Source organism: Hibiscus syriacus, unplaced genomic scaffold (genome assembly GCF_006381635.1).
Source record: "Hibiscus syriacus cultivar Baekdansim isolate YM2019G1 unplaced genomic scaffold, ASM638163v2 tig00110299_pilon, whole genome shotgun sequence".
NCBI classification, from domain to species: Eukaryota; Viridiplantae; Streptophyta; class Magnoliopsida; order Malvales; family Malvaceae; genus Hibiscus; species Hibiscus syriacus.
In genome coordinates this window covers 2,313,832-2,331,072 of record NW_024062668.1, presented here as the reverse complement: position 1 = coordinate 2,331,072, position 17,241 = coordinate 2,313,832, and the positions used below count along the sequence as shown (strand labels likewise).

The 17,241-nt window shown below is 37.0% G+C and overlaps 1 pseudogene; it reads left to right on the top strand.

Moving 5' to 3' along the window:
- The first annotated feature begins 3,540 nt into the window (after positions 1 to 3,540).
- On the top strand, positions 3,541 to 15,112 carry LOC120116618 (annotated as a pseudogene).
- The last annotated feature ends 2,129 nt before the right edge of the window (positions 15,113 to 17,241 follow it).

The window sequence follows — 17,241 nt, the reverse complement described above, 5'->3', positions numbered from 1 at the left end:
ACTAGGGAGGCGCAAGCACCAAGATCCAGGATCAACGTCCCTAAGCCGAATGAGTTCAAGGGGAGTCAAAGTTCCCAAGATGTGGAGAATTTCATCTGGGGAATGGAGCAATTCTTTCGTGGCATGGGTATCGGGGATGATACCACCAAGGTAAATGTTGCTTCAAATTATATTACTGATGTTGCTATGTTATGATGGCAACGTAGGTGTTCTGAGAGAGCAAATCCAGTCGGGATATGGGAGGAGTTCGTGAGAGAACTCAAAGAGCATTTCTATCCAAAAAATGTTGTGCTCGAGGCTCGAGCAAAACTAAAGCATTTGAAGCATGATCGTACCATCTTGGAGTATGTCAAGAACTTAACTGAGATCAAGATGCAAATCCTAGACTTAGGCGAGTCAGAAGGGTTCTTTGCATTCATGGATGGACTACAACGCTGGGCCAACATAGAGATTCAGAGGAGGGGAGTGACTGAACTCTCCAAGGCATTGGATGTAACCGAGGCCATTGCCCCGTTTAAAGTGAAGAATACCGACTATCTCCAATCCAAGCCAAAACCCAAAGGTAATGGTGGGGGAGAGAATGCCAAATGAGGCTTCTAAAGGCAAACATGGGGTAATGGAAAGCCCAATGATCGACCCAAAAAGCTCTCTAATCCTTGGGAGAAAAAGAGAGAATTATCGTTCTTCAATTATGGAGGAAATCACATGAAGAGGGATTATCCTCAGCTTGTGAAAGTTGCTGCCATCAAGGAGAATGACGGGCAAGAGAGTAAGACTCTCAAGCTTGGCTCCATCCTTAGCACCATAGAGGTCAAGAAGGGACCAAAGAAGAAGGGACTGATGTACGTAGACATCACTGTGACAGGCCAAAAGATAAGTAAACTAGTGGACACTGGAGCCTCAGAATTGTTCTTGTCCGAACAAGCTGCCAAGAAACTTGGTCTTCGTGTAGAGAAGACAAGTGGATTTATTAAAACTGTCAATACCAATGAGGTTTCGATCGTTAGGGAAGCAAAAGGAATCTAACTCAACATTGGAAGATTAAGCGGGAAAGAGTTCATAAAGGTAATCCCACTCGATGACTTTGATTTTGTTATTGGGATTAGTTTCCTTGATCGGATTAATGCGTTCCCCTTGCCATTTGCCTAGTAATTTGTGATCCGAAACACCAATGCATTGTTCTGATAAGTCGTGAGTCCGGATTCGATGCCAAGATGTTGTCCGTGATCCAGTTCTCAAAGGGGTGCGCAAGGAGGAACCCATCTTTGTAGCTTCATTAGTAGTAGCTAAGCCCATAATGACCGAGGAATTCCCTAATAAAGTGGGACAAGTATTGCAGTGTTTAGGGATGTGATGTCAATTGAGTTACCGAAGCATTTTCCATCGAAGAAAGAGGTGGACCACAAGATCGAGCTTGTGCCAAATACAGAACCACCCGCCAAGGCACCATATCGTATGGCCCTACCGGAGTTAGAGGAGCTTCGTAGACAATTGAAAGAGCTCCTAGATGCGGGATATATTTGACCGTCAAAGGCACCCTTTGGTGCACCGATTATATTCCAAAAGAAGCATGATGGCTCCCTCAGAATGTGCATCGACTATCGAGCTTTAAACAAGCTCACCATGAAGAACAAGTACCCAATCCCATTGATTGCCGACTTATTTGATCAACTTGGTGGTGCAAAGTAGTTCACCAAGTTAGATTTATGGCCTGAATACTACCAAGTGGGGATTACTGAATGTGACGAACCAAAAGTTGCTTGTGTGACGCGCTATAATTCATATGAGTTTCTTGTGATGCCTTTTGGCCTCACATACACCCTTGCTACCTTCTGCACGTTAATGAATAAGGTACTACAACCCTTTCTCGATCGTTTTGTTGTAGTTTACCTTGACGACATTGTGGTGTATTGTAAGACCTTGGAAGAACATGTTGAACACTTGAGAATTATGTTCCAAGTCTTACGAGAGAACGAGCTCTATGTCAAAGAGGAAAAATCCTTGTTTGTGCAAAAGAAAGTGTCGTTCCTAGGCCATATTGTTGGAGGAGGCAAGCTCCAAATGGACTAGAACAAGATCTGGGCGATTGATGAGTGGAAGCCACCCACCAAGGTAACTGAATTAAGAGATTTCTTAGGATTAGCCAACTACTATCAACGGTTCGTGAAGGGCTATTCCAAGATAGTCACACTTTTAACTGAGTTGCTCAAACAAGGTGTGGAAATGGAGCACAAAGTGCCAAGAGGCTTTTGAAAAGATCAAAGAAGCCATGGTGAATGAGCCCGTGTTGGTGTTGCCAGACTACACCAAGCCTTTTGTAGTTTTCACCGATGCATCCGATGTTGCCATTGGTGGAGTCCTTATGCAAGAGGGATATCCGGTTGAATATGAGAGTCGGAAGCTTAATGAGACCAAGAGGAGGTACTCGGTTCATGAGAAGGAAATGACAGCAGTTGTTCACTACTTGCGTACTTGACGACATTATTTGCTTGGTTCCAGTTCGTGGTGTTTACCGATAATATTGCTAACAATTATTTTCTCACACAAAAGAAGCTTTCTCCCAAGCAAGCTTGTTGGCAAGAGTTTCTTTCGAAGTTTGACTTTTCCATAGAGTACAAGCCAGGAAAGGTGAACTGTGTTACGGATGGCCTAAGCCGGAGGTATGCCATCGAGACTATGGAATGTACATTACTCGAGAAGATCAGAGAAGGGTTGCCCCAGGACCCAGTGACTGAACGAATCATTGATGGTGCCAAGGAGAGGCGAACCAAGGAGTTTTGGCTCGAGAGAGAATTGTTTTACTATCGAGGACATCGTCTCTTTGTGTCTCGATATGGAAAGCTACGCAAGGAACTCATGATGGAATGCCATGATTCCAAATGGGCGGGACATCCGGGAGTTTATCAAACTTTGGCCCTACTTTCAGAGCAATATTATTGGCCACACATGTCGGAGGATGTGCAGTCCTACGTGAAGAGTTGTCTTGTGTGCCAACAAGATAAAATCGAGGAAAAGAAACCAGCAGGACTACTGCAACCTTTTCCCATTCCAGAGCGCCCATGGGAGAGTATTTCCATGGATTTTATAATAGGTTTGCCTAAGACTGGTGGACTTTCTAGCATAATGGTTGTGGTTGATAGGTTTTCAAAGTATGTCACGTTTATACCAGCATCTAAGGTGTGTCTAGTAGTGGAGGCGGATCGAATTTTCCTCAAGCACGTGGTGAAGTATTGGGCGATGCCGAAAACCATCATTAGCAACCAAGACACCCGATTCACGGGAAGATTTTAGACGGAGTTGTTCAAGTTGATGGGATAAAGTTTGAACTTCTCTATTGCAATTCATCCTCAAACTGATGGGCAAACCGAACGAGTGAATGCTCTATTAGAGATTTATCTGAGTCACTATGTGAGTGCTAACCAACGTGACTGGCCAAAGTTGTTGGAGGTGGCTCAGTTTTCCTACAAATAGCAATGGAGCAAGGCGATAAACTGAAGTCCATTCGAGATCGTGGCTGGGCAGTAACCGTTGACACCTAACATGGTTGTTACCAAGTATGAGGAGCCAAATCCATCAGCACACAATGTTGCCAAGGAGTGGCATGAGCAACATGACTTAGCCCTAGCGTGTTTGCATAGAGCGGGGAAACAGACCAAGAAGTGGGCCGACTAAAAATGGAGGGACGTGAATTTTGAAGTTGGCGATCTTGTCCTTGTAAAATTGGCCAATATTTTATTCCATGCAGATGATCACAAGGGGCTTGTGCAAAGATACGAGGGTCCGTTTCTAATCGTGAAACGAGTAGGCACCATGGCCTACAAGTTAGAGTTGCCTCTAACCATCCAAGCACATCCTGTGATCCATGTTAGTATACTCAAACCGTACCATCATGATGTAGAGGATCAGGATCGAGGCAAGTCTAACCGAGCACCAGTCGGAGTAGAGATCTCTTATGAAAAGGAGATTCAAGGTATACAAGCGGAGAGAGTTATCCGACGACCAGGACACCGCCCGAGGCATGAGTACTTTGTTTTGTGGAAGGGATAAGCCGAGTGCAGAGGGAGTTGGGAACTTGCCGAGGGACTTTGGTAATTCAAGAACAGAATATACCAATTTCATACCAGACGAGTGACGAGGGCGTCACCGAAACCAGTGGGGGAGAATGTCATGGACCACGAGCCCACAACCGAGATTAGCCCATGAGAAGTAACCCAAGACTACTTAAATGGTATTTTCAACCTTCTGAGACCCGCGAAGACTTTACAACAACAATACGTTGATTGGTGGGAATTAATTTTGTATAGATAATGCCCACTTGTTTTAGGTAGGTGGAATTTAATCCAGGCCGTCGATGTAATTAAATCTTAGTCATTCATTGAGGGGAGCTTCAACTATAAATAGATGTCTTCCCTCCTCATTTGTACTCACTCCTTCACTTTGAGAAATCATAAGAGCATTCTTCTCTCATAGCTTTCTTATCTTCCTTTTTGTGCTAGTTCTCTTGTTTTTCTTTCGTTGAGAATCTAAGCATCCTTTCTTGGGTTATTTTCAGGCTTACTTAGTCGCAATCACTAAGGAGGCGACTAAGGCCACACGTTCTGAGGAGTCGAAGTTCCAAGGGCGTGACAATAAGTTTTATAGTTTTTGTTTAGAGAACATATGTGGGGTTTTTTTGAATGGTAAAGATATAGTAACAGGAAGGTTCTCTTTTTAGGCTTTCAACAAAAACGATATATATTTAGTTGAGGCAATACAATTCTCAGTTATCTTTTCCTTGGTCAGCCCTATACTCTCTTTGGGTTGTCTTTGATTTTTCTTTATTATATTAAAATATTTAGCCTGATTATAAGTTATATAGTTTTTGTTTAGAGAACCTATGCAGGGTTTCTCAAAGGGTAAATCTATTGTAATAGGAAATTTACTTTTTGGAGGCTTCTAAGAAAAGTGAGTCTCTTTAGTTGAAATACTTTCATTCTCATTTATGTTTTTCTGCTTGGTTGTACATCTCTCACTGTAACAGTTGAATATTTTTTATAAAAGAAGTTTTACATGCTGGTACAAAAATTTTAGAATTTCAAGTACCTGGAAAGTATTGCTGGTATTATTTTCTCCAATTTAGGAAAAACTTGTGTAGTTGTTTGTTGATGTCGGCATTTAGTAAGAGATATAGTCCTTAAACTTGGAAATCAACATTTAGAAGTACATTAATTTTTTTATCAGTGTTGTAAGGGTGCATTTGGTTCGCAGAAAAGATTATTACCAACAGTATAATTTTTTCCTGAATTGCATTCTCACATTTGGTTTAGGAGGATTCCCCATGGTAGTAATATTTTATTAACACTGACACTGTCCCCCCAAATGGTGATAATATCATTCTCACTAATTTCTTAGGTATTGCATAATACTTGCCCTTTTGGACCATATTCTCCTAAAATAAGGGGTTTTGTTCATATGGATCCTTTTATTGCATTTTTAACTAGATAAATAATTATTTGTGGTGTAAATTTATTAAATATTTTTATTTTATATCAGTTTAATAATTAAATGTTGTTACACATTTAAATAATGCTTTAATATTTAATGTGTTTTATTAATATTGTATTTATGTTGTTTCTAAGGTTGTATGGTTAGGTTGCATGCTGCTTGAGAGTGAATGAGTTAAGAGTTAATGTTATTAATTTTTTTTCTTTGATTTATGTTTTTCATCTTAAAAAAAATGTTTTAATATGTTAAATTTATGTGTAACAACCCAAAAATTGGGAAATATATATATATATATATATAATTGAAATTTGAGGATTTAATTGTGTAATTGGTGAAAATTGGGGACTAAAATGAAAGTTTTCAAACTTGTAGGTTGTTGTAGAGTTTAAGAAAATTCAGGGACTAAGCCCTTAATTTACCAAAAAAAAGTGTCGGCAGACACTCTTTTAAATGCAAAATCAGATGTGAGGGGGTGAATTATTAAGCAAAAAAATTTATAAGTTTTCTTCCTTTCAACACCCAACTTTCAACCACGATCCCGACGACGTCTGACCTCCGATCGTTGTTTTGAAAACATCATCGTGTTCATCATCGAGCGAGGAACACATCCCTTAAATTAATTGAAGTGAAACGTTGCCAAACGCCGGGAATTTCAAGTCAAAGACTCGATTTTTTTTAGCTTCATCGACGAGAAAATCTTAAATTCGTCGCCGATCGTTGCTCCGTTTTCGACACCTCCCGCACCATCGTGTTCCTTGTGCCATTTCGAGTCCGTCGATGTCATCCTTGGTCTCCGTCGACGGTGGAGTGTGAGGAGGTGAAGCGGTCAAAGTTTCTGAATCGTTGAAATCGAGCTCTCCGCCGTTCAAAAATTGGAACTGAGCTTTGTATGAATCTCGAAATTGCTCAAAATAATTTTTAGGAAATTTTTCGTGATTTATAGGACGCCGGAGGAGGTCCTAAGTGCCCCCACGCGCCGCCACTGCGCGTGGGGAAGACTCGACCGCTGCCTTGTAACAGGTTTGACCGGTTCGAACCGGTTTGACCCGACCCGTTGACCGGGTGGTATTTTGGTAATTATTTTGAAAATGTTGGTATTCTGGTAATTATTTTGAAAATGGTACTATTTTCATAATTTTTAAAAATGATAATTTCATAATTTTCTTAAAAAATGATATTTTAGTAATTATTTTGAAAATAGTGATATTTTGGTAAATATTTCTTAAAAGGGTGATAATTGTGTAAAATGTTGGATCATCGGTTGACTATCTTTGACCAAAACTTTGACCGGCTTTAACCGGCCATTAAACGACCTTTAATCTTTTTTGAGTATACCTATCCTTATATTTTTTGACGTCCCAAATCTGTTTTTGGGGTCTGTTTCACCAAATTCGAACCCAAAAGTCTCCAAATCATCAGTCAAACCCGTTGACTTTGATTTTGACCAATAATTCAAAATTTTGGAAGGTCATGCTTTACGTTTTTCGACGTCCTGAATTTGATTCCGAAGTCCGTTTTGCCAAATTCTGACCCGAAATCCCTGAATCAAGCATGTGAACCCAAAAGGCTTAGTATTTTAATATTTTGATTATTTATTTGAGTTTTGGTTAAGGAATTGATTCAATAAAATATTTTATGAAGGTACTCGTGTTTCACCTGAGCGAGGATCAGTTAGGTCTGGAGTTGTTCGTTAGTCAGATCAGCCCAAACCGCGTACTACTAGAATTACCCGTAGGTTTTCGTATATTATTTAAATAAATATAGATTATTTATATTAGGATTTCAATATGGATTTTTCTAATTCGTAGGATCTAGCGCTGCAGCAGAGTGTGATCGACAGACCCATTAGTAGGCTTCCCTATCTGATTTCTCATACTGTTACAGGTGTGTTTCCCGACAGCTGTTTTAAAATATCGATCTGAATACCTTCTGTTTGATATATGAATTATGGCACACTTATGATATGATCTATGGTTACGGTATATTTTTATACCTGATTTCTGAATATGGCTTATCTGATATATGATTTTCTGTACGTTAATGATTCGATTTTAATTGTTTTCTGTAATTCTGTATATGATTTCTAAGCATGAAACATTTTCATGTTTTAAAGGATTAATCATTGTTTTCACTCGGATGCATTCATGTTTATTAATATCATTGGGGGGATATATGTTGGAGGAAGAATATATGCAGGCTCCTCGGCTGTGTGCTCAGGGCCTTACTATTGTGCTGGGGTTGTATGGTTCTGGGGAACCTACACATTCTGTTGTGATCGGATGGGGGTAGTGTTCATATTTTTAATTACATGTTTGCATAAATCGATTTTACTGAAAAATTTTATCAGTATGTTTTTATATACACTGTACGGAGCACACTGGGCTTTTTAGCTCATTCTGTAGTTTTTACCCTTTTCAGATAACAGCAGACCGTAAGTTAACAGATTTGGCATCAGGGGAGATCAACTACTTATTTTGTACGAACGTATATCTCTATATGTTTTTCAGTTGTGTTTGGTGACATGTATTTGCTATCATTTTGGATATATCTGTATTATTAATATTTTGTTATGTATTATATCTAATGTATTATAAGTTGTTTAAAAAAATCTCTGAATGGGATATGTGACCACTTAGGTTTGGGTCTAACTTACAGACCGGGTCTGGGGTTACATTATGATCTACAATTTTTATCACTATTTTACCACTTTATGATTTTTTTTTTAAATTATTTACTGTAATTTATTTGACAAAGTGGCGTAAGCAATAAAAAATTAAAAAAATTGAACATAGATAACATTTAGCATTTGACAATTCACAAAAAATAATTTAAAGGTTAATGAGGGTATGCGAATAAGTTTATTTTTTAAAATTGTTTAATATACTAGTTATATTAATAATATGATAAATATGAAGCTTTTGCAAATTTTAGATAATATAACAAATGATTTGATGAATTTTCATGCAAATATTTTCAGTTTAATATTGAAAGTTTAACATGTTAAAAAGAACATATATCAAAAGGACAAATTAGTAAATTTTGTTTTCGGGTAATCTTATATTCCCCCAATCAAGTATAGTAGTCTTACATTCCTATCAAATACATCAAACAAGTTAGTGTAATATTCCCATAATATGTAAGTAATGTTACATTTCAGGAATCATGTTCCCAGAGGTAGTCATACATTTTTGAAACCTTTTAGAGGTGGTGGAGTGAGAAGATGCTATTTTTAATGTATAGTATCTTTTTGTATAATAAGAATTTAGTTACAACTTCCATTTTGTTTGCTATAATTGCATCATCTAGAAAAACTGCTTGACTAAAAGCTATTGCATATATTTGTTACAGGAATTACTAATCTTTATTGTTACTATAATATTGTTGTAAAACAATTTTCGATTTGTCTTTTTCATTTGGTATTTATATTTGTTGTTATTTGACATAATGTTATCTAAATAAATCATGTCTAGCCTTTACATTGACTAAAAACAATTGGATGTATTTGTTGTAGGAATTAGGAATCGTGATAGTTGCTATAAATATGTTAAGGGTTGCCTTTGTAGACAATATTATTATTGGTGCCAATTATTTTATTATTATTATGAAATTAATTTTATGAGCATTTTATTATGAGATTTTATTTAAAAGTGTTTTATATCATTAGAAGTCTTTCTTTAGTAGGAGACTGGAGACTTGCTTTTAACTACTTTAATAACTCTTTTATTTGACCTGTAACAAAATATTTTTGTAAAACTTTATTCTATTGATCTTTATCATTTTGGCATTTATATTTGTTGTTATTTGACATAACTCCATCTTTTTTGCTCCTTGTATGTAGTTTCCTTTGACATGTTTTGGGTTTTGTTAGTTCTTATGGATGGATACCTTTCATGCAGAGCCTTCCGTAATCCCGCTTATGTTGAAACATTTACTGAAGGGAAGAAACAATCTCATTTGATCAAACGTCAAAGGAAGGGTGCAGATTTTGTTCGTGCAGTCCAGGAAATTATTGACAGTTATGAGAATTCAAAGACAGGTTAATAATTGTAATTATGATGATAGTCATTTGGGCAAATTGTGGGAACTCAGTGGACTCATCTAGATTACAGAACTTTATGAAGCTATATAATGATGTTAGGACTGCTTTTGATATATCAACAAATGCGATCCCGGATGGATCCCTGAGGAGGGATAAACGATTCAAGAAATCTGCGGAAGCTTTTGAGAGTGATGATTTTGACTCATCTATGTTAATGTCAAATGTTACCATTGATTATAATGGCTCGGAAATTGCCACTGTTGATTTGGATGGTGGTAGTTTGCATGAAGGCACTGTGGATTCTATTTGTAAACCTGAGCACTCTGAGAATAATCTTGAGTGTTTGGAAGGAGATGCTGAGTTGAGTGAAGCGCTAGATTTACAAATAAAAGCTGTTGTCATTAAGAAGAAAAGGAAACCATTTATAAAGTGGATGAATAATGACCTTGCTGAGCCTCCTGTTAGAATGGATAAAGAAGAAAATTTGAATTTAGGAATCAATATTGCTAAGAAAAATTTGCTAAATAGATGCGAAAATCCTAACGATGGATATTCCAAAGATGATGGAGATGAGCACCAACCATTGCTGAAAAGAGCAAGGGTTCGCATGGGCAAACTGGAAGCTACTGGTGACTTCAATTGTTCTTTAACAACTGAAGAAAAACTTGTTGATGAAGTTGCAGTCAATTAATTGGAGCAGATGAGTTCATCATCAAGTTGTCACAACGGTTCTCCTACTGATAGAGATTCTTCAGATTTGAAGGGAGCTTTGGTTAATATATCACCTTCAAAAGGTGACATTCAAGTTGAAAGGAAGCACACCAGATGGTCCAGAACCTCTGAAAGTTGAGAGAAATCAATTAGGCTGGTTGGCAGGTAGTGAAGCTGCCTTGCCTCCTTCTAAATGTCTCCATCGTGCTTTGGAAGCTATGTCTGCCAATCCTGCTGAAGATCAGACATGTCGTAAACACTAACTAAAATGAAAGCACCAGATGGTCAATGTCACGGTTCTTCAATAAGGAGTAACTCTCATATAACTGTTAAGGACAAAGAAGCCAAGGGTTGGAGAAAGCTGGCATTGATTTGATTGTTAATAGTGATTCCAGTATCTTTTCCATGCCAAATTCAATGCCTTCGGAGAAACTAGCCAAATCTTATTTGAAATCAGATATCATGAAGGCCAAAGCTTAGAATATGTATCACCTAATCTTGACAAAAGCCAGGCTCTCAATTGTGGTTCTTCTGATCAGTTGCTTTCGAAGTATGATTCTGATGTTGAACCTGCTGGCTTAAGCAATTTTAGACTGAAAATCCTAATGAACAGTTAAATACATCAGAGCGTAGTGACATGAGTTTGGATCCTATCACAGTAACTGAGAAAGCTTGCAAAATTTTGCCTCAAGAGGGTTCAAATGTGTTTCAGTGTACTGCCCAGCATAGATTTCATGAGAAAAGTGAGTCATTGAAGTCTCAAACTGATGACAACAGCTTAGTCCACGACGTGTAAGCATCGCTGCCTTATTTCTATCACAGCTATTCAGTGAATTGATATTGAGAATCACTCTTCTTAAAGATATACATGAAATATCAACATTTAACAGTGTCATTTGCACCTCTAATCATGGAAGTGGTCTCTCTAATCTTATCTTTTGGAATATGAATGTAATGACTGTAAGTGAACTAAATAGTTGTGATGCTAATATTAACATAAACCTTGTAAAAGAATTGAATACTCAAGAGGGTCTATCGTGTGTGTTTCCACGGTGTTTTTGTTTTTATGTCTTTAGTGAATGCCCACCATTAATTTCTAGAAATGACTTTCTTGTTTTGACTTAGCTGTGAGGTTCCAGAAGCATTTCAAACTGACCGAAGGCAGATGGCAACTAGATTGTTTCGTGATGATAACTCGGACAAGGATGTTGTAGGTGTCCAGTTAAGTCCATCTCCAGTTGATGAAGTATATTCTCCTGCTAGAGTGTCTCCTTCCAATGCTTTGAATATCCGTGTTTCCACTTCAGAGAGTGCTAATATCATTCAAAGCAATGGGTATTGTAGTCCAAATGTTCAGTCCCGATCGAACAAATCTCTATCTGTTTCAATTGCTGACTCTGAAGGTAGAGCTGACTCTGTGGCCTCTTAAAGGCCTAAATCTGTTCATAAGTGCAGTAATTACACCGAAGCACATTCTGCTTTGTCATCCTTGACACACTTGCGGTCTTAACATGGACAATAGAGAGCATTGCTCATGCAACACGCATAGCATTTGGTTGTGCAAAATTTGGTGTGTCTGCTAAGGTAGGGTATTTCTTTACTTTTTTGTTATTTTTTATCTGCTTTAATTATAGTTGTTGGGTTTCATGGAATTAGATTCTAATGGCATTAAAATTGAGGATATGTAAGATATCGGAAGAGGTTTTATTTGGACTTGTGGTAGAGGATAAATTAGCTTCTATTGTTGAAGCCGAGGACATTCTACTGATAGATATGTAGTTGAGAATGAAAAATGGTAGAAAAAAGGCACTAATTTTAATTACTCGTAAATTTCATGTGGACTTTTTTATTAATTAATTTCCTTCCATTGGCAACTTATTCAGGTCAGAAAAGTTGGAGACCCTAAATTGTTATTGGATTAGGAATTTGTTCTAAATTGTTTTGGCAAAGGATCACCAAATAAATAAAAGAATATTTATTAGTAAAATCACTGCTTGCAGCACTTGAAAGCTTTTAATCCCTGATAATCTTTTTTCAGTCCTTGTGATTATTCAAGGATGACGGAGGGTAAGTATTTTTTATAATACCTTCAGGAGGTTTGTATATTTCTTGTATGTTCATGTAGATAAATATTTTTGGGTAAAAGTTGTTTATCTTCTTATATAGATTGTTAAATTTCTTATCAATGACATTTCTGCTTCTTCGATATTACACACTAGTGTAACTTACGTTGGCAAATTTTGGCATTAAAAGTTGGAAATTTATTTATTCCCCTTTTTGGATATCATCCATATATACTAAAATATCTATTCCATGTGAAATACATTGATTTCTTTGTTTTAACATAGATTGTGGAAATCATCACTCGAAATTCGGAAAGTGAGTCTTCACATAAGGGTGGACTTGTTCTTTCTCGTGGATTCTATTACTCAATGCTCCCGGAGTTTGAAAAGTATTATTTAATTTTAACTAATTTGGTGTAGTATAATTTAGCCGTATGACGGATGTTTGGTTATATAATATGAATATGACTGTTTTTGACGAGTTTGATGTCCAGGTGATGTTGGTGGTGTCTACCTTTCAGCCATTCAAGAGCTTTGCCTCGTCTACTCTCTGCTGCAGCTCCACCTGGACCTATTGCACATGAAAACCGTCGGCAGTGCTTAAAGGTGTGCGACTTTTGACTGCTTTTTGTTTTGGATTTTTGGTTTCTCACCTACTTTTTTCGATATAAGTTTTGAAACTTTGGCTGTAAAGAAAAATCCTTTCAGAACCAGTTGTTCGCTACCATATAAAAGAACTTGATTCGTTTAGTGTTTCATCTTCTGGCGGGCCCTTTTGTCGGCATACAGCTAGAACAGAGAGACCATTCGATCATCCTGTCAGAGACATGGAGGGTATGCTTGTGGATGAGTATGGAAGGTACGAATTCCTGAATCCCTATAATTCATGATTACTTACAGTAATTCTAGAACTGTGTTTCTAATATATTTTGTTGTTTCCTCGGCAATTCTAGCTTTCAGCTTCCTGGATTTTGTATGCCCCGAATACTGAAGGATGATGATGAGGGAAGTGATTATGATGGAAGTAGTTTTGAGGCTGTCACTCCAGAGAACGATTCTCGAATAGAACAAGAGGAAAATCCTATAATTGAAAAGCACAGACATATTTTGGAAGATGTTGATGGTGAAATTGAGATGGAGGATGTTGCCCCCTCTGAGATTGAAATGAGTTTAGCCACTGCTGCTGCTGGAGTCAATGCTGCACAAGCTTCAGGACAGCAGGAAGATCAGCATTTTTCTTTTCCATTTGCCCCTCATTTACCTCATGATGTCCATCCATCATCACCGCCACCACCACTGCCTCCACCGCCACCTCCCAACCCTCCTTGCCCAATGTCTGATCACTATGCAAGCATCAATTCAGCAATTCATACAAGTATACATGTCAGACTTATTTGTATTGCATGCTGTGATTTTATTTTTCTTATTATTTAAAAGTGATATATGTTGGTTTTTGAATTCTTTGTTTTGATTATATTTGCAGAATAGGCTAGATGATTTGCGATCCACAGATCCCTCATCGGTTCCTTATCACGGACATGAGTCTAGAGATCTTCCAGTCCCTATGCAGGTTTCTGATTTTAATACCTCTTTCAACAGTTACTCTGTACATCAGATGAATAATAATCAACAAACCAATGGTCCGAACATCCATCATAATGACTACCTCAACGACCCCTCATCCTCTGCCCTCGAATCAGTTCTCATATGGTAATTCAGGCCCGTATATGAACCTGATGAGGGATGCACCACCTCCTCCCTACTCCAACAGATACTATTCACCTAACATGGAAGGGGGTAACTATTATAATAGCCACAACAGAATGCAACCGGCCTTGCATGATCCTAGAGACAACTGGAGGTTTCCTTCGCCACCTTTATGCGGTAGGGTTTTTCAAATATATCTTGTATTGACAGTCTGCTGTCATGTGCCTTTTTTTTGTCTGATGACATCTGATTGTACTTTTTTTTTTCTCAAATTTGATCTGCAGTATGCTGCTGATAATCCGGAAGCATATGGCTTTGGTTCATATGGTGGGCGTCAGTGTGAGCCGACAAGGTATCCAAACCAAGGATGGGGCTTCCATCCCCCGCCAATGAATCACAGAAACTCCTTTACTGTTTTACTGTCGGACCACATCCAGAAGGTGTAGTACCAGTTGGATCAAGAGCTATGCATTTGTCCTGTGAGATTCTGCTTTAAAAGTTTTCTCCTTTTAGATATCATTTTACATTTGCATACTTGCTAGATAGATACCTTGCATTTAGGGCAGGTTCTTAGTACCATTTTTATGTGTTTCAGCTCCAAGCTGGCGTCCAAGATGACACCAAATATATAGAGGAATCTTCTTCAATATAATTGGTATGCTATTGTGATCAGTTTTCATTTTGATAAATGCTTGCTCTCAATAAATTCTCTGGTGGATTACTTACAACTTCTGTTTCTTGTTGACGTGGGTTCAGAGGGCCTGTATGTTTTTTCCCCCTCAGGGAAATACATTGTTTACAATGCAAGGAAAGAAGTGATTAATGATATACGAGTCGGGAGACGAAGATCAGCATGTTGGCATGGCAACGGCAATGGCGATTGCATGCTGGTTTTTGTAAATGTATGTATTCTATCAACTATGGTAAAATATAACTCCCATGTCATGTCATGTATCTAAATATTGCAAAATTTATTTCGGAAATGCCCTTATAGGAACTATAGCACCCTTCAAATGAGCCCTATTCTCTATTTTGGTAGGCTTTTATTATATGTTTAGAACCCCATTTTGGTCTGTAACAGGTATTTGACAATGGTGTTGGATGTTGATAGTGGCAGAGAATATAAAATGGATCTGATCGGACATACAAGGCAAACTGAAAATTATCTTTTATACGTGCAAGTAAATGACATTCAACTTTGGGAAAAAAATATTTCAGTAAATTTAAAACTATGGCATGACATAAATTTATTTTTTAAAATTTAATTAAATCCATAATTTATTTATTTATTTCTTTAAAAAATGTGTATTTTTTTCAAAAATAAAACTTATTAATGCATGAAATCAAGTACAACAAATTTTTATGTTTTAAGATATTCTTCTTTGACGGTACTTTAATAAGGTCACTAGTCGTTAATATTTAAATGTTCCCCTTGAATAGAGATGGTGATGTTATAGTTAACGTCGCAATTAATTAAATCCATAACTTATTGATTCGTGAAATTGAAATACGGGTGACCACTTAATGGAGATGATGATATGGTAAAACTGAAACATGGAGATGTGGTAAAATGATGATATTGATTCGTGAAATTGAAATACGGGTGACTACTTAACGGAGATGATGATATGGTAAAAGTGAAACCTGGTGATGTGGCAAAATGATGATATGGCAAAACTGAAACATGGTGATGTGGCAAAATGAAAAGTTTAAACACCTAAAGAAAAAGACATAGTTCAGACGTGCTATACTCCACAAGACCATGGTTTGATTCCCTTTTATGGCAATTTTAAATTGGTTGTTTTTCGATTAAACCACATGATTGGTGAGTATATTATTTAATTAAAATATTAAAATAAATTAAAAAAACATTCAATCAAATGGTGACATGTGTCATAGTAAAATGTGTTAGAATATTTTTTTTACATGCGGTAACCCTCCCGATTGAGGGTTAATTTTTTTAATGGCTTAATTATAAAATAAGTGCACAAGCTATATCGTTTTGTGCTTATAATATTTTTTTGAATATTCAGGTGCCTAACGTTACAAACGTTATCATTTTAGGTGTCCAGGCCATAACTGTCGTTAGTTTTCTCTGTTAAGTGACATATGTCACATACGGTTAATTTTGATTTTTTTTTTTAAATTTATAATATTATTATATTTATAAAAAACCTTAATTTATCTTAAACTATAAAATAATTCAAATTCATAAAAATCAAAAATCCTAACACTAACTGGCTGTCGCCCCCTTTTTGACCATGACCACCATCGTCGACTAAGTCAATGTTATCTTCCTAGTCACGTGTCGTCGTAGTTGCCCTCGATTGACTGTGAAAATCACATGGGATTGCGATTTTCATTATATGGTTCGCAAGGTACAAAAACATCGATTGGTCGTCGATTTCATAAGGGTATTTATTGCTGGGTAGGTGAAGTTTGGTGGAACTTCATCGACGGCAATCGAGGACGGCAATCGACGTGGGTATAGAGGTTGAAATAAAGGTTTTCAAAGTTTTGGGACTATTTTTGAAAATTTTGGGTTATATATATATAATTTTTTAATTTGAATTAAAATTTTAAATTACCAAAATGTAACCCAATGCAAAATTAAATGTATGTAGGTGGAGTTGAAATAGTGGTGTGAGTGGATAGCAAATGAGAACGTCGATACAAAAATAGTTGTTTAAAGTGCAATCAAATGAAAATGCTAAAGCAAAACAGATTGATAAGTTGGTAATTAAGTAAGATGACTTGATAATCCTCACACAACAAGCTATTATGTGAATGAATGGTGGGGTCACTTAGGAATCTTAAGTCTTGTCTTTTAAGATAGTATAAACTTTCATGTCTTACTTGCTCGAAAAATTTTATACGAGTGTCCCTACGCTATCTCTAGTCATGGGACCTGACATATGAGAATGCCACGGAAAATCCTCTCGGCTGAGCAACAACATCTAACCTATCGATTCAATACTACTCCTTTTAGTCTTTAAAATCCTAACCTCCTCTTGATGGTGGATTAGGCTCTAGTTATAAGCTAAAACATTTTGCTTGCATCGATCTTCCTTTAGTCTCTCTCAAACACTAAAGATCAATAACTTAGTTTCTCTCGAACACTAAGTAGTATACTTAAGAAAAGGTTACTCTCATAACTCCTACAATATTAAGTAATTAAAAACAATAAGCAAAACAAGTAATAAACATGAAAGTATTAACCATCCATTAAAGAAAAAC